The sequence below is a fragment of the Canis lupus genome, chromosome 1 (genome assembly GCF_011100685.1).
Source record: "Canis lupus familiaris isolate Mischka breed German Shepherd chromosome 1, alternate assembly UU_Cfam_GSD_1.0, whole genome shotgun sequence".
NCBI lineage: Eukaryota > Metazoa > Chordata > Mammalia > Carnivora > Canidae > Canis > Canis lupus.
Window position 1 is genome coordinate 39,801,015 of NC_049222.1, and position 23,622 is coordinate 39,824,636.

At 37.5% G+C, this 23,622-nt stretch overlaps 1 long non-coding RNA gene across 1 annotated transcript in view; it reads left to right on the forward strand.

The window, feature by feature from the left end:
• Positions 1 to 23,622, forward strand: part of LOC102155455 — a 58,901-nt gene that overhangs the window by 30,620 nt on the left and 4,659 nt on the right. Inside the window, exon 2 of the long non-coding RNA XR_005353071.1 lies at positions 3,212 to 3,339. This is a non-coding gene — a long non-coding RNA (uncharacterized LOC102155455). The remainder of the gene's footprint in view (positions 1 to 3,211; positions 3,340 to 23,622) is intronic.

Consider the following 23,622-nt stretch of genomic DNA (forward strand, 5'->3'; position numbering starts at 1 on the left):
ATGCATTTGAAGAGACCTTGGAGCCACGTGCTCTTTTCCCATAGCAGTGTAGTTCATATGCCAGTGATTAATAGCAAGCATGGTTTATTTTGTCTTCATTAGCAAGAGCTGACAAGGGACCTAGTTTTCTTAGTCTCAGCTAAGAAAGGAGAAGTCAGCTTTGATTAACTTGCAATACTTCAGTTTCAGTGATACAGTGATCTGGAGGCTAAGATACCAAATGAATTAACAGTTTCTAAATTCATATGGGGCCCCAGCTAGATTTTCACAGGGACGCCATTTTCACATACAAAAATATAGATAATTCTACCGTGTACAGACGTTCTTGGTCCAACTACTTTTTTTTTTTTTTTTTTTTTTTTTTTTTATGATAGTCACACACAGAGAGAGAGAGAGAGGCAGAGACACAGGCAGAGGGAGAAGCAGACTCCATGCACCGGCAGCCCGACGTGGGATTCGATCCCGGGTCTCCAGGATCGTGCCCTGGGCCAAAGGCAGGCACTAAACCACTGCGCCACCCAGGGATCCCTGGTCCAACTACTTTGTCCCATCTTTTTCCTTTCATAGAAAGGAATTCTATATTTAAATGAAAAAATAACTAATGCTTAGTTTACTGATTGTTTTAAGGTCTTTATCAAAGACCATGTTGGTTTTCATTTGGGGAGTCTGTTTAAAGGACAAATAAGTATGCTCATCTGTGTATTGGGAAGAGGAATAATTTCTAATGAACAGTAAGTGTTCATTGAACAATAATGGATGATAATGTCCAATGACTTGCGACCTTGATCAAAATCTAGCTCTTGATCTTTCCAGCTGTATCAAAATAATAATCATGATTAACATCTAAATAGTTTTAGGGTTTCTAAGATTTCTTAACTTAGAGAATATTAACAAGATACTAGGGAAGCCAAAATATTTATCCCTCTACTTTTGATTACATGTTAAATATCTCTTGTAGCAAATCCATCCATCCATCCATCCACCCATTCACTCATCCACCCATCCATCCATTCATCCACCTGCTCACTCAGTTGTACTAGACACCACCCAAAGGTTAAGAGAAAAAAACTCCATAAATTTGGAAATCCCAGATGTGAAAAATTCCAGATGGTAATGTAAGGGAGGAAAACTTTTTACTATACCCTCTTAGGTTATTCCCGCAGGCTGGGGACTGGGAATTAACCTGACAACAGACGGATGAACAGAACAGGTTTATATCCTATGCACACAGGGAGCCTCACAGAAAAGAAAATCCCCCCAAAGTGGTTAGACCTCAGAGCTTATGTACCGTTTTAACAAGGGATGACAAATTGTGGAGAGGTGACAAGACAAAGAAAAGGGATGTGGACTTGTAGGACAGTAAATTGTGGGAAGGTAAATATATGGAAGAAAGTAATGGAAAAGAAGGGTTATTTATAAGGTTTGTTATGCAGACTTGAGTCTGTTTGCTCCAGTGCTAATGGTCATGTTCTCTTCCTGGTAGGGGAGGTGGGGTGGGAGGGGCACTTTCACAAATTTCCCTTTGTGTTGGGGCAGAAAGGGGGAGGACAGAGAGCTCCATTTGTGTCTGCTCTTTTCTTAATTACTTTAATTCAAAAGAATCCTTTTGTCAAAGTGGCATATTTTGGGGGTGGCACAATCTGATCTCCTTTAATAGCATGCAAAATAAAGCAAACTAAATAAATATCCTAGTCTGGGTCTCCCCCTTACTACTCTTGTGTCATTTCTTAGGTTCATTTCTCTGACACTCAGCTATTTTACCTAAGATACAATGATAATTCTTATCACATCTATGAGGCTAGACTAAGGACTGAGAACTGTGCATGAGGCAGTTGTAAACTGGGAAGAGTTTTATGCATGTCGAGTATTACATATTAAGTGTACTGGGTGCTGTAGACACCACGTTAGTTTTTCTCAATTTAACAAAAAGTATTGGATCTAGAGATTCTGATAAGAAGAGGGGTAGGTCCAAGAAAGCTTACCTTCTATTCTCTCGAGAATATTGTTTCTTTTTCATACCTCTAAATCCATATTAATAGTTTTTTCTTTTGTTTCAAAATATATTATGATATCCTTTTAAAATTACACTTCAGATTCTTATGTGCTTCCCTTCCCCAGACACCTACCCCCAGCTGGCAACCTTTGCTTAAAAGGCAATAAATAGGGGGGCCTGGGTGGCTAAGTTAATTAAGCATCTGCCTTTGGTCATGATCTCAGGGTCCTGGGATGGAGTCCTGCATCAGGCTCCCTGCTCAGAGGGAAGTATGCTTCTCTCTCTCCCTCTGCCCCCTGCTCATGCTCTCTCTATCTCAAGTAAATAAATAAAATCTTTTTTAAAAAACCGTAATAAATAGTTCTCCAGAAAAGTATTCATAATGGCTCAAGTTCAGGATAGGCCTCCTGGAGGAAATAGCCTTTAAACTGCACTGGAAGAAGAGAAGGCTTGGCCAGAACAGAGAGAGAATGGTCTTCTAGAATAAAGCAAAAGCATAAGCATAATACAAAGAGATGGCAAGAACAGAGGGTGTAGGGAAATATAATTGTAAAAATATCCTAAAACATTTAAAAATATAGTCCCAAAGGTGATTTAATATTTAAAAATGGTCCCTTCTGAGAAGTCAGTTCAGGGATTTTTGCTCTATGAATTCTTGCTCTTTTGTTTTATGTTTTATCTTTCTGAAGAAAAGAACATGATCTAATTAAAGTTTGAAGACCAAGGTAAGTGTCAAAATGGCTACATGTAAAGTCCTTTATAATAATTCTAGTCTTTCATAATAGAAAGCCGCCTTAATTTGGCTGAATGCAAAGGTGATTTTTCTTTTCAGGAGAGCTTTGGGTGAAAAATAATTATCCAACTCTTCTTCTGAAAAACACAGCAGAACTTTTAGAATCAAGTGAAAACAACAGCTTTTTTAGACATAGGCAGCCAAGTAATTCCTGAAGGTGTCCAGTTCTGTTTTAGCAGGGAACCAAGAAGGTGCACTTGGACAGACTTTGTTTTCATGTTGGCAGACAGGAAAGGACAATGAGATGTTTTCCTGTACTACTTCCTGTAGAGCAGATCTGTCACTTTGCCAGGCTCAATAATGACATGAACTAAGCCTTTCTGGAGACATTTGGGATATAAACTATTACCACACATGTGCATAGTATCTTTCAAATCTCTATGTTCAATATAAATGTCAAATGTGTTCTTCTTCCTCTTTGGAAGATTCTAGGAGTGCCTGGCAAGAAGAAGCTGCTGACTGGAGTCCAGAACCAAGCTAATCAACTCTCCTGAGTCAAAACAGTGTCTGAATGATGAGTCCCCAGGCAGATTTCAGGAATGTAGAACATTTGGTGAGTTTGCATACTGTTACCAGGAGCCTCTTGTTTGCTCTGCTGGTGAAACCAAAGCCAAGAACTTCCTGGGGAACCAGAAACTCTTGGGTCCTAATACAGTTCTTTGAAAAGCCATTTCCCATTCATTCACTCACAAATGCATATCAGATTACAACAGTGTGGAGTCCATTGTGCTAGGGACTATGGAAGACAAATGAGTATGAATACTTAAAGCTCTATCCTAGAGAAGTGTTCGCTTTTTAGGGGAAACAGGCATATAGTTCAGACTTCACTCTGAGGGCACTGGAAACCATTGCAATGTTTAAATAGATACTAACACAAGATTGTGCTTTAGAAAAGACAAGATTAGAGTCCAAGCAACCAATGGAAGTTTTGTCAATAATCAATAGTCAAGAGATGATGTGGCCTGAACTAAGGCAGAGGGAGTAGAAATGGAGAGATGTGAGGTTTGAGGAAGTAACACTGGAGAACTTGACCATTAATCCGATGTGAGGAAGGAGTAGAGGAGGGAAAAACCCTATGACAGGAACTCCACAGGAAAAAAGGGTGAGCCCATATTTAAGGGAGAGCTAGATATAACATTAGGAAAGAAAACTGATGGCCTGGTTCCAGTTAGCGCAAGAAGTGGAGGAGATTTTTCAGTGAGAAGTTTAAGGATCTATCAGTGTTTGCTTCTTATTCACTAAGGCAATGTTTTCCACAATGGATCATGACTCATTAGTGGGCCAAAATATCACATTAGCAGGTTTTGTCCAGCATTATTTAATTTTTAAAGCAGCTTTGTTGAAGTATAATTTACACACCATAGCATTCACCTATTGTAAGTATATAATTAAGAGAATTTTAGCAAATTTATGGTTATAAAGCCATCACAATAATCCAATGTTAGAACATTTCCAACAGCTCACAAAGTTTTACTGTGCCACTTGTAATTCATCTTTGCTTCCATCGTCAGTCCTCGGAAACCCTTGATCTTCTTTCTGTCTCCTTATATTTGTGTTTTCTAGACATTTCATAGAAATGGAATCATACAACATAGAGTCTTTTGTGTCTAGATCCTTCTACTTAGCATGGTGTTTTTGAGGTTCATCTACCTTGAGCATGTACCAATAGTTTCTTTTTATTATGAAGAGGCCATTATATGGATAAAGTACATTGTGGTCTCCATTCACTAGCTGATAGACATTTGGACTGTTTCTAATTTGGGGCTAATATAAATAATGCTGCTATAAATGTGTATTTTTGGATTGACATAGGTTTTCATTTCCCTTGGATATATCCTTAGGAATGGAACAGCTGTATCATTTGAAAAATTTATGTTTAACTTTTTAGAAATGGCTAAATTATTTTTCAAAGTGGTTCTTCCACTTTATATACCAACAGCAATGTACAGGTGTTTCAGTTGCTCCATACTCTCTCGTCAGTAGTGTTAGTCTTTTGATTATAACTGTTATAGTGATATCTCATTGTGGTTCAAATTTTCCTAATGTGGTTGAACACATCTTCCTATGCTTACTGACAATTCATATATCTTCAAATCTTTTGTGCATTTTGTAATTGGGTTGTTTATCTTATTATTGAATTATGAGGGTACTTGATATATTCCTTTATCAGGTATGAGATTAGCAAATATGTTCTTAGCAAATGTTTTCTTCCAGCCTGTAACTTGTCTTTGCATTTTCTTAATGGTGTCTTTTGAAGCACATAAGTTTTTGATAAAACACAGTTTATTATTTTTTTCTTTTATGGATTTTTCTTTTAGTATTTTATCTAAGAATGCTGTCAAACCCAAAGTCACAAAGATTTTCTCTTACATTTTATTCAAGAAGTTTTATATTTATGTTCTATTTATGTCATATTATTTATATATTTATATTTGTTATTTATTATCAAATATTATCAAATATATAATATATTATAATATTAAATATATTTATATAATTTATATATGTTATATTTATATTCATTTTGACTTAAATGTTGTGTATGGTATGAGGTAAGGATATAACTTCATTTTTTTGCATGTGGATATACAATTATCCTATAGTGAGTTTTTTTTAAAGGACAATGGAAGATACTAGAATGCAATCCATATTGTTTTATAAAATGTATACATATTCCATGTGTTTTCTGAGTTGTGAAAAAGAAAAGGATTTACTTTTTGGTTCATGATCAAAATATCTTCAAAGCTACTGCAGATAACGTCCAGAGTATCCAGTACAAAGATTTGGGAAGGAGGAAAAGAAGAAGATTGAAAGAAATTGAGAACAATGGTCATGAGAGAGGAAGCCCAGAGTCAGGACTTACATCCAGGACAATGACCAAGCTTAGAGAGCTAGTTGCTGGTGAGGGTTCTATCATGTTGGGGTACTCAGGCTCTATGAGAGGAAGAAATCTGTGAACATTCAATGAAGGGAGTGGGTACTTCTAACATGGAGGATTAAATTCCTCAAGGGAAAGAACATTCGAGTTGGACTTGAATGAATAGTTTTCGTTAAGCATCCCAAGGAGGGAAGCACAGGGAAAAGCAGTGGTGTACAAATGAATAGATCAACTGGAAATAAAAGAGCCACTAGCCCTTAAGGTGAGATTCTTCAGTCATTCAAAGTTTCTTTAATTCTTTGAGACTCACTTTTTCCCCAAGTGATAAGTTAAAAAAATAAAACAATTAGCAGGGCTAATAATGACAGCCTGTCCACACTTTCATTTTTTTTACCTAAAAAAAAATCTACAGCATCATGAGAAGTTAGAATACTTGGTCTTCTCCTTTGTGTTCTTCCTCCCCATCCCAATAATCCACTTCAATATTTAGCTCTCTTTAATATTAGGACATTGTTCACAAAGTTTAGCAAAGCAAATGGCATGTTTCTGTGGGATCTTTACTCCAATTGCAATTTGGATTCTTTCCTAATAGTTAATTTCCACATAGAAGCTGAAAAACTGAGGCATGTGCTAGTGCATGCATTTTTTTCAGTTCACAAATATGTAAAAAACAACCCTATTTGATATCTATAGCAAATATAGGTGCCTGCCATTACTTTGCTTTTACTTTGACCACATAATAATTTTCCAAGCCTTGATTGCTTTACCTGTTAATTAACAAGCTTGGACTATTCTAAATCTCTCTTGCCACAATAGGTACATCACTATTTTAGGCATCTTCAGTGTAACTTATACTCACTAATGCACGCCAAGATCCAAAAATAGCATAAATCCACCAACAGGAAAGAAAAGTGTAATTACCAAGATTAATGGCATCCATACACATTTATAAGAAATGGCATTTCCTTTCATAGTAAACTTTTAAATTCTTAAACACATGAAATATATTGTATTTTCTTATGCAACCAGTTTGTAACAGATGTGATTTTTAATCTTAGGCAGTTATGCACTTACTTATTTATTCAACAAGTATTTCTGGGCCACATATGGCATGCAGAGTACTGCCCTGGGTCCTGTAATGGGCTCAAACTCCCGAAAATGGTCATCTTATGATCTACTAAGACAGGAACATAAATAAGTATGGAACTAGTCAGTAAATATGATCAATAGGGCGGGATGTGTGTGTCACAGATAATAGTTACTCTAAAGTGTGAATACTTATTTCCACATGTGATGAGAAACACCCCAGAGGGCAGGACTTGAGAGGAACCTTTTACATCCTAATAAACACCTGTTCTCAAGAATGATGCAGACTATCTGAAGGTTAGATCAACTTGGCAGAAGAGGAGGAACATAATTTGTGTCAGTATGAGCCCACAGACCAAACAGGTTTAACGTTTAGGTCGATAATCCTTGACTGTGTCCCCTCAGAATGCTTTAGGGTGTTTTCTATAAATGACCCTGATTTTGGCACTACTTCTACCACCTAGTATTTTCATTTTCAGCTGTTAGTTTAGACTCAGAACTACATCATACAGGAACTACACATAGGGGTTTAAAAATATTTACTGCAAATTGAAATAAAATTTAGGAAATGGATGATGTTTCAGTATGCCATTTTAAATATCACATTTCCTCTTTTTGAAGCTGGCAGAAGTCATAACTTAGTTATTTGAATATCTTTAAAGACTAACACTTGGATTATTCCTGACTTATATTTAGTCTTTAAAAAACTATGTTGTTTAAAAAAAATGTTTTGAAATGTTGTTTTGAAACCCAATTTTGGAGGCTAGCAGAGACAACTTATAACAAGCATGTGTATGAACATACACATACATATTGAGGGCATAATAGGAAATGGTGCTGGAGGGAGAAGCCAGGTCTTGGGGTCAATGTCTAGTTCTGTCATTAACTAATTGTAAAACCTTAGAAGAATCTCTTAATTTTACTAAACTTGGATTTTCTCAGCTACAAAATCAGGGAACTGAAATAAATGATCTCTAAATCCCCTTCTAGTTCTTATGATTTTTGTCTATATTTATCATTTCTGTGTCATCAGATCCCCAGGTTTTATAGATTAATATTTACTCATTACTACAAATACCGAGACTGTCTCTAGAAAGAGAAGCCAAGCCAATCAGCCTGAGAGGACGGCCTGCAGAAATCAAGGTGAAATGATATGTATGTGTGTGCAACAGAGCTGAAGACTTAAGTCCAATGACTCTCTTTTTTGCTTTCTGCCAGCATCAGTACGAATCAAATGGTTGAATTAGTTCTGAACCCTTTGTAAATCAACTTAAGTTATTTGCAAATGGGGAAGTTCTGAGAGAGTAATTGCTTAGCATTTTGTCTGAGAGCTATAAATAGAATATAAGTTAATTGCTCAATAATACAAAAATGATTTATCTCACAATAGTAGAGTGGAAAATTCAGGCAATTAAAAAGAAAAATAGAATACAAGACACAAAAGCAGTATCCAGTGGGAGACAAAGTTCTTTAATCAAGGACATTTTCCTGGGTGTCCTGAAATCTCTCCAGAGGCAGCTGTCTCCTCTCCTACATTCAAGGCTGGTCCTATTTGTATGTTTTAAAAGAAGCAATGCAAATGTTTCATTAACATGTTTGGTGTATGATAAGTCTGTATTAAAGAATTATTATGCCATAAGTCCTAGTTGCAAGGAATGTGCTAAACTCAGAAGAGGTATCTCAAGGACATTGTATTCTCCCAGTCTATGTTTGGCTTTTCAATCCTTAAATGTCTTTTGAAGACTGAGAATTATTAAATTTTTTGAAATCCAATTTATCTTTTTTCTTTTAATAATTTGTCTTTCTAGTGTTCTGATTAAAAAACTTTTCCTAATCCGAAGTTACCAAGATTTTTTTTCTAATGTTTTCTTCTAAAAGTTGTATAGTTTTAGCTGTTACTTTTAGGTGTACAATAATTTTGAATTAATTTTTGTGTATGGTATGAAATAAGGGAAAAGGGTAATATTTTGTGAGTAGGGATAGCCAGTTGTTCCAGTATTATTTGTTGAAAGACTGTCCTTGCCTTCTCTCTCCCCATTAAATTTCTTCAGTACCTTTGTCCAAAAATCAAATCAATTGACTGTGTAGGGAGGGAGGATGATGGGCAACAGACTTCCAGAATGAAGAAGTGAGAAGTGGGTAGTCCCTTTCCCCACTATAAGAATCATTTTACTGAAGAAAATTGTTTTTAAAAACTCAACCAGGGAACCCTGGGTGGCGCAGCGGTTTAGCGCCTGCCTTTGGCCCAGGGCGCGATCCTGGAGACCCGGGATCGAATCCCACGTCGGGCTCCCGGTGCATGGAGCCTGCTTCTCCCTCTGCCTATGTCTCTGCCTCTCTCTCTCTCTGTGTGACTACCATACATAAATAAAAAAAAATTAAAAAAAAAACAAAACTCAACCATTTAGTTCCTGAGAACTATCCTAAGGGTACACAGCAAATGAAGAAATACTCATTTAAGGAAATCCACCAAATTTGGTAAGAGCAAGAGTCTGTGGCATCTGAGCCATGCCTTACTTCTGTTCTCCCCACCTTCAAGTTGCATCTTATGGAAACAGTGCCCTGTATGCTCTACTGCAGGCAGCTGCAGCCAAGAATGATATGGGGACTCTCAGTCCCCACCATGTCCTAGAATATGGCTGCAACTTCACCCTGGGAGGGGCAGGCTGCTCATGTTTCTCTCCACAAGCCCTGTGCTGCAGAAGCTGTATTCCTATTATACATGGCCCAAGAGACTGAGGCTCTCTTTCTTGACTGTATTCATAGGGTAGGAACACTATTTTAGAACCAGCAATCTGGGGCACTGGGGCCTCCTCTCTAGCCAAGAAGGCCAGAGATTAGCACCTGCCCCCTTCAGCAACCATTAATAGAGCAAGGATGTCACTGACTGTTAAGGAGGCCATTATCTGTACCCCAGCTCCTGTGCAGTGATCCAGTTTCTGCCCAAAGAGAGAGACAAGCCTTAGGAAGTGAATGGCAACAAATTAAATAACTTGGATGAAATGACTAAACTGCTAGAAACACAAACTACTGAAACTGACTCCAGAAAAACCTGATAATCTGAATAGATTTCTAAGAAGAAATTGATTTAGTAATTTAAAACCTTCCCACAAAGAAAAGCTCAGTCCCAGATAGCTTCACTGATGAATTCTTCCAAAAATTTAAAGAATGTATACCAGTCTTTCACAAACCCTTCCAAAAAATAAAAAAGGAGGAAATACTTTCCAAATCATTCTATGAGGCCAGTAGTACCCTGATACCAAAACCAGAAAAAGAAAATCTACAGATTATTCCTTATTAGTGTGGAGGCAAAAATCCTCAGCAAAATATTATCAAATAGAATCCAGCAATGTATAAAAAGAGTTATGCATCAGTACAAAGAGGGATTTCTCCCAGGAATGCAAGAGTAATCTAATATATGAAATCAAATTATCCATTCATATAATAAAAGACAAAGCCACATGTTCACCTCAATAGGCACAGAAACATAGATTTTTTTAAGTGGTCAATAAGCACAAGAAAAGATGCTCAGTATCTCTAGTCAGCAGTGTAATGCAAATCAAAACCACAATTAGATGCCATTCCACACCCACTAGAGTGACTATAATAAAAAAAAGACAGTCATTAAGGTGTGTTGGTGAGGATGTAGAGAAATTGGGATCCTCGGTAATTTCTGTTGTGAATGTAAGAGTGTGCAGCCACTTTGGAAAATAATTGACATTTCCTCAGAATTTCCAGCATAGAGTTAACATATGATCCATCAATTCCATTCCTAGGTATGTATCTCCAAGAAAGTGAGACATGTGTCTACATATAAATTTGTACACAAGTGGTTATATCATCATTATTAATGATAGCCAAAATGTTGAAGTAATCCAAAAGTCCATCAACTGCTGAATGAATAAATAAAATATGACATATCCATACAATGGAATATTACTTAGCAATAAAAAGCAGTAAACTACTGATCCATACTACAAAAAGGATGAATCTTAAAAACATTATGCTAAGTCAAAGAAGTCAGACACAGAAAGTCAGAAATTGTTTGATTCCACTTATATGAAATGTCAAGAACAATCAAATCCATAGAAACAAAAGTAACTTATTAGTTGTCAGGGCTTAAGGGAAAAGGGGAGATGGGGAGTGGCTGATAATGTGTATAAGATTTCTGTCGGGGGTGAAAAGTATATTCTAAGCCTAGAATCATTGCACAACTCTGTGAATATACTAAAACCAATTATCCATATATGGTTGGATCTATTTATGGACTTTCATTCCACTGATATGATTGATCCATATGTCTATATTTACACCTGTACCACACTGTATTAATAATCTTAGCTTTTTAAGAACTCTAAATCAGGCAATTAAATAGTCCAATTTTGTTCTTCTTTTGCAAAAAAAAATATGGCTATTCTAGGTTTCATCTTTCTATACACATCTTGAATCAGCTTGCCAATTTCTACAAAAAGTCTATTGGAATTTTGACTAAAATGTGTTAAACCTATGGATCAATTTGTGTAGAATTGACAACAATATTGAGTCTTCTAAAACAAGTGTATGACATATCTCTCCATTTATTTATGAATTAATTTGTTTCTCTCAGCAATGTTTTATAGATTCCGGCATCTGGGTCTCTTACACATCTTTTGTTAAATTTATCCCTCAGTATTTTGTAAATGATTTTTTAAAAAATTTCAATTGCTACTTTAAATTGCTCATTGCTACTATATGGGAATATAGTTTAAATTTTTGTATAGTGATCTTTATTTTGCAGCTTTGCTAATTCTTATTTGTTCTAATAGCTTTTTTGTATCTTCTGTTGGATTTTCTACATAAGGACCATATCTGTGGATAAAGATAGTTTGCCCCTTCCTTTTTAATCTGGATGCCATTTATTTATTTATTTTTGTTGCCTTTTCACAATGGATGGGACCTAAAATACAATGTCTTATAGAAACAGTGAGAACAGATATCCTTACCTTGCTCCTGATCTTAAGGGTAAAGCTGTTTATTTTTCACTACTACCAAGTCTGAAGGTGTTTTGTAGATGCTCTTTATCAGGATGATGAAATTCCCTTCTTAGTTTTTTTGAGAGTTTGTATGATGAATAGATGTTGAATACTGTTAAATGGACTTTATATGTCTATCAAGATAATCATATTTTTCTTTTTTAATATGTTAGTATGGTGATTAACACTGATTTTTTTTAACTGAAGTATAGTTGACACAAAATGACACACACTGTTATATTAGTTTCAAGTGTACAACATAGTGATTTCACAGGTCTATACATTATGCTGTGCTCACCACAAGTGTAGCCACCATCTGTCCCCATAAATGTAATTACAATACCATTGACTATATTCCCTGTGTTGTACCATTTATCCTCATGATTTATCCCATAACTAGAAGCCTATATACCCCACTCCCCTCCAGCCATTTTACTCATCCCCCTATACAACCACCAGTTTGTTCTCTATATTTGTAGGCCTATTTCTGCTTTTTGTTTTTTTGTGTGTGTTTGTTTGCTTGTTTTGTTTTTTAGATTCTACATATAAGTGAAATCATATGGTATTTGTCTTTCTGTTTCTGACTTATTTCACTTTACATAATACCCGCTAGGTCTATCTATGTTGTCACAGATGGCAAGATCTTGTTATTTTTTATGGCTGAGTAATACTCCATTATATATTATATATATCTTGCATCTCTATCCATTCATCTATCAATGGACACTTGGGTTGCTTTCACGTCTTGGCTGTTTTACAATAGCAATAGTACTGCAACAAACATAGAGGTTCATATGTTTTTTTGAATTGGTGTTTTCATTTTCTTTCAGTATGTACCCAGTAGTGGAATAAGTAGATAATATGGTATTTCTATTTTTAATTGTTCAAGGAACTTCCATACTATTTTCCACAGTGGTTGCACCAATTTACATTGCTACCAACAGTGCACAAGTGTTCCTTTTCCTCCACATCCTCACCAACATTTGGTATTTCTTGTCTTTTTGATTCTAGCCATTCTGACAGGCATGAGGTGATATCTCATTGTGGGTTTGATTTGTATTTCCCTGATGATAAGTGATGTTGAGTATCTTTTCATATGTCTACTGGCCATTTGTATGTCTTCTCTGGAAAATGTCTATTCAGTACCTCTGCTCATTTTTTATCAGATTATTTGGGGTTTTTTTTTGGGGGGGGGTGTTGAGTTATATAAGTTCTTTATATATTGTGAATATTAACCCCTTATTAGATATATCATTTGCAAATATCTTCTCCCATTCAGTAGATTGCCAACATTGACTGATTTTTGAATGTTAAAAACTGACCTTGCATTTCTTTTTTTTTAAATTTAAATTCAATTAGCCAGCATATAGTACATCATTAGTTTCAGATGTAGAGCTCAACAATCATCACTTATATACAACACCCAGTACTCATCACATCATGTGCCCTCCTCAATGCCCATAACCCAATTACCTGCATCCCCCCACTCATCTCCCCTCCAGTGACTCTCAGTTTGTTTTCTAGAGTTAAGAGTCTCTCATGGTTTGTCTCCCTTTCTGATTACTTCCTATTCAGTTTTCCTCCCTTACCCTATGATCCTCTGTGCTGTTTCTTATATTCCACATATGAGTGAAACCATATGATAATTGTGTTTCTCTGTTTATTTTTTTTTTAAAGATCATGAAAGACACAGAGAAAGAGAGAGAAAGATAGAGGTAGAGACACAGGCAGAGGGAGAAGGCTCCATGTGGGAGCCTGATGTGGGACTCGATCCTGGGTCTCCAGGATCACAGCTTGAGCTGAAGGCAGGTACCAAACCTCTGAGTCACCCCAGGATCCCCTCTGTTTGATTTATTTTGCTCAGCATTTCTGAAACAAACCTCAGATCATGTAATATTATTCTTTTCATATTTTGTTGGATTCATTTTGTTATAATGTTAAGAGTTTTTACATTATGATCATGAAATATATTGGTCTATAGTTTGGTTTCTTGTAATTTTTTTTAATAATAAATTTATTTTTTATTGGTGTTCAATTTGCCAACATACAGAATAACACCCAGTGCTTGTAATTTTTTTTAAAGGAGGATACAGATATTTGCTATCAGGGAAATGCTTTACTCATATAAAAACTTGGAAAATTTTCCTTTCCTTTCAATTTTCTGGCCCTTTCTGGGTCTTCCTTAAGTTGATATTACTAAGAGAGGCACATTTATCTTGTGGAGGAGTCAGTGCTGCATTATCCTAAAGCAAGAGAGAAGTGCTAACCTTAAGAGATAAAACGGGCCATTTCTGGAGACCCAAAGGGGTTAGGAGAATCTAGAGATTCAGGATGTTCAAGTGTGGCCCTGATGTCCCAATCCATTTCTCAGGGTCCCATTCCTTTCCAAGGAGGATGCTGACCTTAGAGTAACAGACTTGTTGAAGTTGAGAATTCAACCTCCTTTGCAGCAAAGAAGGCCCTCCCCTCTGGCTCTCCCAGGTAGCCTTTAGTTGTTGATGAACTTACTCCCAGCCTTTCATTGTCTTTCCAAATCACTGATTGTCTCTTGTAATAGCCCTCTTCTTCCTTATCCCATTTGCCTCCATCTTCCAAATGCTTCCAGCATTTCAGCTTCCAGCACATTTCCTTCCAACAGTCTAACATCTCAGTTCATCTCAGTAGAAATGTTAACAGTTGCATGCTAGTGCATGCCAGGATCTACCAGTAACTACCACCAGTGATGGGATCTGCATTGCCAGCTGCCAGCAGGTGATCCAGCTCCACAGTCTCATTTTAGAATCTGTTCTCTTGGACCACTTCCAACATTAACTGTTGCTGGTCAGGTTCCTCAGAAAGCAGACTCTGATAAGAGGTTTGCTCATAGTAGGTGTGTTAGGGCATCTCTTAGAAATAAATAGGATTTTGGCAGAAAGGAAAGTTGAACTGTGATGCAGTTGATAAAGAGCTTCTCCTATTCTGCAGGTGATTCTAGAGCTAAGGTGGCCCTGCGGAGTTGTCTCAAACTGGGGCAAAGTGGATTGAACTTTATACCTTTGCACTGACCTGAGATTGCATGGCGGCTCCTCTAGGGAAGTGGACATTGGAGATTTGTGGTCATGAATTTGAAAAAAGAAATCCATGTGTGCAAACAGTAGGAACTCATTCTGGATATCTTAAGAAAAAAGAGGAATTTAATGGAAGGACATTAAAGTTTCACTGAATTGATGTAACATTCAGGGACCAGGAACATTCAGAAGGATTAGACCGCAAGAACAGATGGTCCACACACCATTATTTTCACTGAATAAATGATTTCAACAGTACCCATTGCTTTTGCAGGAGTCAGAAAAGTTTCAAAGAATCTTCAAAGAAGATTCAAAGATTCAAAGAGAGCATCTGCTTGGTCTCTGTGGGAGGGAAAAGAAAGACACTGGCAAGACAGGGCTTTCTGTTTCTGAGCAAGGCTGTACAAATACAGCCTTTGAGTGATTCTCTTAGAGTCAGGACTTCATGCTGCTGGTGGGTAACAGATATGGTGAGTAACTGTACAGAAAGCTAAAAAGTAACCACTACCCAGACAAGCCCCATTAATAAGTATTTATCACCTAGAGTCAGGCCTATCCCTGGATCACTCTTCCTAATTTAGTATACTGGTGAAGTGGGGACACTAAAAACAGAAGTAATGATTTTCAGTTTAGGGACAGTTTCATCAGTGCTTAGACAGAACTTTCTGGAAGGCAATTTGACAATATATGTCAAAAACCATTTAGGAGTACAAACCATTTGACCTAACTGCCTAAAAATGGAAAAGGGGAGCATAACTTTTCAGTATTTTCACAGTTTGGCTTTGGATCGGTTATATTTATTTTATAACTCTGAGGATAAAACAAGTTGTTAGTCAGGAACAAAGATATTTTGGTTGTGCTTCATAGTAAGAACATCTCCATGAGCACTAAGCTGTGGTAATAAACTGACAACACATTGTGTTAATTCTTCAGTTTTATTTTTAAACAGGCAGAATTTGCTCTTGGAGGTAGTTTCCTCTCAGCATATCTGTTCATCAGGGTGACACTGTGTGATCTGTGGTTTTCCAGGCTATGCAGCATATAAGTGGCATCTTTGTGGCTGTTTGTCCTGAGCTGGTGAGATGGATATACTGAGGGCATATCCTATAGTATACTGATATACTATAGGGCATTCAAGGAGTGACCCCAGGAAAAAAATCTGTTGACTAGTAGTTGGTGACAGGCATGATTAAGTATAGTACATGGTTTTATTCTTAAATCCATGATTTTTGAGCATCTATGTGTCCCTATTGGATTTGTCCAGGGAGGGTGGTGTTACAAAGATGAGATAGATGTAGTCTCTATTCTAAGGACTTCGCAATTTAGTGCAGAGGGTCTGTTCTTTTTAGTAGGCCCTTTTCTTTCTTTCTTTTTTTGGTTTGGATCATAGATGTGATGCCCAGTGCTTTAGTAGCCACATTGTGATCATGAAGCAGCAGTCATGAGAAAAAGCCAACATACTAAGGATGGCAGAGTGAAAATCCAGGAAGAGTCTTGCTCCCTCATGACATCATTGGGCTGTTAAATAAACAACAAAGATCATCATGATTAAGAACTCGTCTTTAAGAGCTATAAGCAATCCTCACTTTTTCAAATGAAATACTCAGAAACCAGGATTTTCAAGTCTGAAGCCATAGTTTGAAATTTTATATTAGGCTTAACTTTTTCCAACAGTAACTTGCAAAGTTTTAAAACATTCCTACCCCACTCCATTGGCACAGCTTCTGCTGCAGAATGCCTCTTCCTCATTTGGGTACATTACGTCCAGAAAGGAACTGAGCCTGGTGGTTTTCCTATGATAAGTAAACTAGACATTTGAGTAAAGGTAGAACAAATGTTCACAGAAATCAAGGTTGGGGACTTTTCCTTTTGTTACAAGGTAGATAGGTAACATTTGCAGCACCATCTTTAGAACTAATTAATTAGAAAAAATATGCTAAATGTTTCCAAGGCTTGTTCTGAAATGATTAAATCAGAGCTTCTTTCCTTTTGGCTTCTTTAAAGTTTTCTGGTCCCCCCCACCCCTTTTTTTTTCACACCGAAATCAAGAAGCTTTTACATTTTTCTGGAGCTTCAGGCTCTTCTTCTTCTATAACTGCCACTTGAAGGGCAGAAGAGAGATACTTCAAGATGGTACTTCCTAATTTCTCTCTCTTTTTGGCTTTCAAATTAATGAGCTGTATATAACGAGATGGGTGGCAAAGTGGGCACAGATTAGTGTCTTCCTTCATTGTACAGTATCTTCTGCTTCCCCGTGTCCTCTGGCAGCCTGCATAATTTTCCATTAATGATCCAGTTCAGTCCGTGTGAACTCTGCCTCCTGTCCATATCCATAGCCACTTCCACTTGGGAAGGCTTGACACTTTCTTCGTGATTGGAGATCACAGTGGGCACTATTGCTAAAACATCTGTAGGAAAATGAAGTAATGGGCATGCTAATATGCTTAATGGCCTTAATAGCATTGAAAACTAATGTACTTAATGTTCACTTCATTCATAGTTGCCCTTGGAATTATGGATGGCAAGACCATGCATTATGCTAAAACAAAAATGGCCCAAATGTCACTGTGATTGTGAAGGAGGAGAGCAAGAGAGAAATATTACAGCAGCATTATAAAATTTCTACTCAAATCCATCTTCATAGGAAAGAATTACATTATAGGAGAAGAGAGGGAGCCAACCAGGGGACTGTCACTGGCTTGAAGGAATTTAGCTCATGTGTGGAAGAGAAGTCCTGAAATACCACGCTGAGTGAATAATCCTGTGAGCCAAACCAGTAATATGGGAGGTAGAGATGCTTTTGAAAAACAGGGAATTTCTAATTGGGGAGATCACTCTTTTTGCTTCCCTGCTTACAGGGGCTTTCTTCTCATGTAACCGGCTATGTTTCAGACCTTTCCAGACCTCCCCTTCTTTGTTCTCTATTCCTTAGGGCACCATTTATCATAAGTAATTGGATTAGTGAATTCAGAGCACTGCCTCATGAATTAGCTCGACAGAAGATACTTTAGATGAGGCTCTCTGGAGAAAAACCTCAAGGATCACGGACAATTGGGTCATTCAGTGCCATTGCATGTTCTTGCACAGCTCTCAGGTCATTGAAGCAAGTGTCTGCCAACTTCAGAAGGACATAGGGATGGCCCTGGAGAGATGATTAGAAATAATGTTCTAAACTTTAAAGATAAAATTCATAGCAGCACTGGGGCCTCTTTTGCAGATTCCACTGCCTCAGCTCTCAAAGAACCCTGAGGGGAAAAGGATAATTTTAACATCTCCCTCAGGGATTTGAACACTGCCAGAAGACCAGACAGGAGAGGGCTAAGGGAGAATAATAGAAAATCCTCAGAAAATGAAATCATTGTACTGAAGAGGTACCTGAACTCCAATATTCACTGCAGCATTATTTACTATAGCTGTGACATAGAAACAACACAAGCATCTGTTGATGGATGAACAGATACAGAAAACATCACACACACACACACACACACACACACACACTCAGGAATATTATTTAGCCATGAAAAAGAAATAAGGAAATCCTGCTATTTGCCACAACATAGATGGATCTTGAGGGCATTATGCTAAGTAATATAAATCAGACAGAGAAAGACAAATATGTTCTCACTTACATGCAGAACCTAAAAAAAGCCAAAATCATAGAAACAGAGAGTAGAATGGCAGTTTGGAGGTAGGGGAAATGGGGAGATGTTGGTCAAAGTGTATGAACTCCCAGCTATAAGATAAATAAGTTTTGGAGATCTAATATATAGCATTTTGACTATAATTAACAATACTGTATTATATTAATGACAATGTTAAGAGAGCAGATCTTTTGTTTTTTTAAGATTTATTTATTTATTCAGAGAGAGCGAGAGAGAGGCAGAGACACAGGCAGAGGGAGAAGCAGGCTCTATGCAGGAAGCCCGATGTGGGACTTGATCCCAGATCTCCAGGATCACACCCCAGGCCGCAGGCGGCACTAAAACGCTGCACCACCGGGGCTGCCCGAGAGCAGATCTTAAATGTTATCACCACACACACAGGCAATTCCATGAGGTGATGGAGGTAACTAACCTTACCATGGTAATCATTTTGCAATATATATATATACACATATCAATGTATCACATTGTACACCTTAAACCATATATGCTATATGTCAATAATATCTCAATAAAGCTGAAAAATAGTTTATTTGATATTTCATGGTAGAAAGAATATTCTAAAGGTGAATAATTTTCTTATTACATGCTTTTCCACTCTGATAAAATTAAACTATAATTATCAATAAAAAAGAAAAGAAGTCTTCAGAATTAGAGAAGCAAACCGCGGACACCAAGACACTTTTTATGTGCTGACAATAGGCATTGGTGTAGAGACATGACTGCAAAAACTGGGGCCAGAGATGCATGTCACCTGTCAAGTGCTGGCATCCAACATGGTTATCACCCTGCTACTGACTCAGCTGTACAAGGATCCTGCCTCTTTTTGTAAAACTGCTGAATGGCCTTTCCCATCAACTCATGTAGGGGTTATGATGTTTCCTGGAAAGGAGAACTTTGAAAATTTTTCTCTTTTGAATAAGTACTAGCACTGTAACCCCTGGGATTTGTGAAACATTCAGGTTTGTGTATGATATATAAGGGATGTATGTTATAGGTCATGATGGTTCACTTCTCAGAATTTTCATCACAATTTTAATTTGGCCATACTATACTGGCTAAATTTATTTTATTTTATTTTTTTAAGTAGGCTCCAAGCCCAACTTAGGGCTTGAACTCACAACCCTGAGGTCAAGAGTCGTTTGCTCTCCTGACAGAGCCAGCCAGGCACCCTGTGTTGGTTGGTTTTTGAGGACCACTGGGACTTTACTTGATCTTAGGCAATTCGGAAAATTAAAAATTAAGGAATAAATAAAATGATGACAAAGAGTGAGTCTTCCTAATGGTTTTGGATAATTTGGAGAGAGTCGAGCTAGCAGAGCTCCTGAAAGCTTTATTGCCCCACCACACCTAAATAATTGATTTCACAACTGACATCTGATTTCTTCATATTTGAGTTTTTCCCTTGGAATGAGTTTATAAAGTGAGCTCTCCAAGATGAAAATAAAATTTCACTTAGTGACTTTATTTTCTAAATGGTTTATTAATGCTCTTTATTCATCACTCAATTTTGATGTATGTTTAAAAGGGAGAGATATGTATAAATTAGAGCATAGGCAATTTTTTTTCAATCTGCAATGAAGAGGACCTTCATTTTTGTTGACATTCTAGGAAAAAAATCATCCTCAAATTATAATACAGCGATACTCTGTATCCTTTTCTTGAAGTAGAGGAACAGCTGAAACTTAGCTTAATGGTCCCTATTTTCTGACACCTATAGTTACTAATCCAGATGTCTGGAGTTGTATTTGCATAGATCAAGATTTCAAATGGGGGTTTTCCATGACCCAAAATATGTAATTTAGTGAAAGGCAGCTAAACCACGTTAAGAACAGCAATTCTTTCTTTAGGTATCAAATACAAGTATACTGATTTAAAATGCTGTGATTAAGCATAAGAAGTTAAAGTGGAAAGATGAATGGGTAAAATTTTACCAGCAATACTAAATTTATTTTAGAATCTTTAAAAAAATATATGGAAGTACTATGTGCCTAGTATTTTAGTGTGTTGTCATATTTAGTTCTCTCGGTTGCCATAGGAAGTGAGCATTATTAATCTTATAGAGGAGAAAAGCAAGACTCTTGAGTGTTTAGGAACCTTCTCAAGGTGACAGTCATAAACAGTAGAGCTGGGACTCTAGCACAATCTCATTATCTCCCCACTACACTATGTTCCTGTCCATAGGAACAGCCATAGAAAATCAACCAAGAAAATTATCCCTTTGCCATTAATATTATATTAAATTGAAGACAGAAGAATCAGCAGCAGCTTCTACTCAGAAGAAAGGCTGCTTTGCCTGATCTGGCCTTCATCTCTAAACTTCTGTGCTTTCTTTTTTTTACCTGGCCATCATCACATAAGGCATGTGGCTGTGGCCTTGTGCTAATGCCCTTGACTGAAGAAATTGCCCTAAAATATCAACAGTGATTGTGTTTAGACTAGGGCAAAATTATTCCTTGTCCCTACATTTTACAATAAAATTACATCTTTAAAAATTAAGATCATTGATGTATATTTACAAGTAAAAAGATATCTTGAAACAAGGAAAAATAAAGGATTAAACAAGCGATTGGAATGTAGGAATATTTTGAGAAAGTCCACGGGCTTATAAAAGCCCAACTTGTAAACATCCCAAAATGTCAACAATCAGAACTAATTTAGCTGTCATCACTGACTTGATTTAATTTTCCTCACAGCCTTTAAATGTACATCCATGCATCTTGTGGGGACATGTGACCATGCTTGGCCCTCATTCTCTGGGTTTCAAGAGTTCTTCTTGCTTAATCTTGTTGGCTTTACCTTTCTACTCTTCCCACTCTTTCATCTGCCTCCAGGGTTCTCCCAGGACAGTGAGGGGTTGACTTTGTCTCTTCCTGCTTTCAAGTACTAGGTTCAATTATGCTCAGAACCTCCAGAATGCACTCTTTCTCTAAGCATGTGTATTTTCTTTTTCTCTTGATACAAAAATCATATTTTGGAAATCTTAGAAAAAAATAGGTAAGGTAAAAAAAAAATAGGTAAGGTAAAGGATGGGGAAAAAAAACGTCATCTTAATGTAATTGCCTAGAAATGCTTTTGTGTATTTCCTCCCATCACTGCCTGTTCGTGTGTGTGCGTGCGCGTATGTGTGTGTGTGGTGGGAGGGGTGTTAAAAAATTGGCTAGGCTTTTAAGTTCAAAAAAAAAATTCCCAATTTAAAATAGAATGGTTCAGTCTAGATGTAAAATAAGAACTTAAGGTATTGTTCTATTGTACCGTGAGTGCTTTAAAGATACCTCTCTACCACTGAGGCCAGCTCTCCAGTAGTTCACATTAAATATTAAAAACTAGGTTTGCTTCTTAGATTCAATGATCTGTCCTAAAGGAAGGCAATTTTCTTCCCTCAACTCCCTTCAATGCATTAAAAAAAGGAGCTTCCTCCCCCTCCACCAGTGTGACCACCATCTCCAGGACTTACTGAAAGAGGAAGCTTTGGGCTTTTTCCCACCTCCTTACCAGCTAGCTCTCCTCTGGAAGAAGAGGACAGGCGGGAAATAGGACAGATGGGAGAGTCCACCAGGCTGTGGAAGCAAGCCAGTGCAGACGTGGAATCTGGCATCAAAAAGCAGACAGAGGTTTCTATCTCCTCCTTGTTCCCTTTCCCCTGTGGTAAGGCAGCAGGAAGGGCATCGCCTGTTTGAGGTTCTCCAGCTGCACTGCCTCTGGCTGTGGGGGCCAGCCAGATTCAGGTGGGGAGGAGAAGGAACCCACACCCCCTCCCACCTCTGCTGTGCTCTAGGTCCTTCCATCTGTCACCTGTGTCCATATCAAATTGGTTAGAATTCAGAGGAGGAAGAGTATAATTAGTGGCATCCCAAATCTCAATAATGGTCTCTAGAACATGCCCCAGGTACACCCCAAATGGGATGTGTGTACGTGTTTTTGCGTAGTGTAAGTATATATATACATAATATATATATATTCTTTCTCAGAAATTGAAACACATGTAGATTTTTCTAAGTTTCAGAGAGATGTTTCAATTATCTTTAGGGCTCTATAATTTAGCTTCCTAGAATAGTTCAGAAGACAAATTTGCAGCTATGTCAAAGCCAACCTATAACTTCAGTATAAAATTTAGCAAAATATAAGTTGAGTGAAGAGTCATTCAGATGTACTCTGAAACCACCAACCTATGCTCACTCAGAAGAGAGCAACAGAGCAGATTTAATTTATTGAGAGCTGAGTTATTTTTTAGTTTAGGGCCTAAGGATTTCCTATTCCCTCTGCCTTTTATTTTTTAAGGTTTATTTATTTATTTATTTTAGGGAGCAAGAGAGAGAGGGTATAAGTGGGAGGAGGGTCAGAGGGAGAGGGAGAGGAGGGAAGCAGACTCCCTGCTGAGGGTAGAGCCCTAGACTGGCTCAATCTCACCATCCTGGGATCATGACCTGAGTTAAAATCAAGAGTCCGATGTGTAAACAACTGGGCCATCCACGCACCCCTCCTCCTTCTGCCTTTCTTGTACTTCAGTGCCTTTAAACGCCACAAGGTTCAGAACTGTCCAGGAACATGCCATCCTGTTCTGTGATGGTAATTTTATAGGTCAACTTGACTGGATCATGGAGTGTCCATATATTTGGCTACACATTATTTTTGGGTGTGTTTATGAGGGTGTTCCCAAATAAAGTTTGCATTTCTATCGATGGATTCAGTAGACCAGTTTGCTCTCCCTGATATGGGTGTGTATTACCCAATCCATCGAGGGTCTGAATGGAACAGAATGGCAGAGGAAGGAAGAATTTGGCTCTTCCTGCCTGACTGCTTGAGCTGGGACACTGATCTTCCTAGTTCTCAGGCCTATTCACCCAAGCTGAATTACACCACTGGCTTTCCTGGGTGTCCAGCTTGGAAGCCACACTCAACCTCTATGATTCCATGTACCCGTTCCTTATAATAAAACTCTTTATATGTATATATTTTTGCATGTGTGTGTTTATCCCACTAGTTCTTTTTCTTTGGAGGGCCCTGACTAACACAGACTAACACACATCCTAAGTCCCAAATGGAGTCTGATCTTTTCAAAGAAAGAGGCATCTCACTTGAGAGAGCTGCCAAAGGTCCAGCAGGATAGAGGGATAGGAAGAGAAAAAGGATATTCTCAGAATTAAA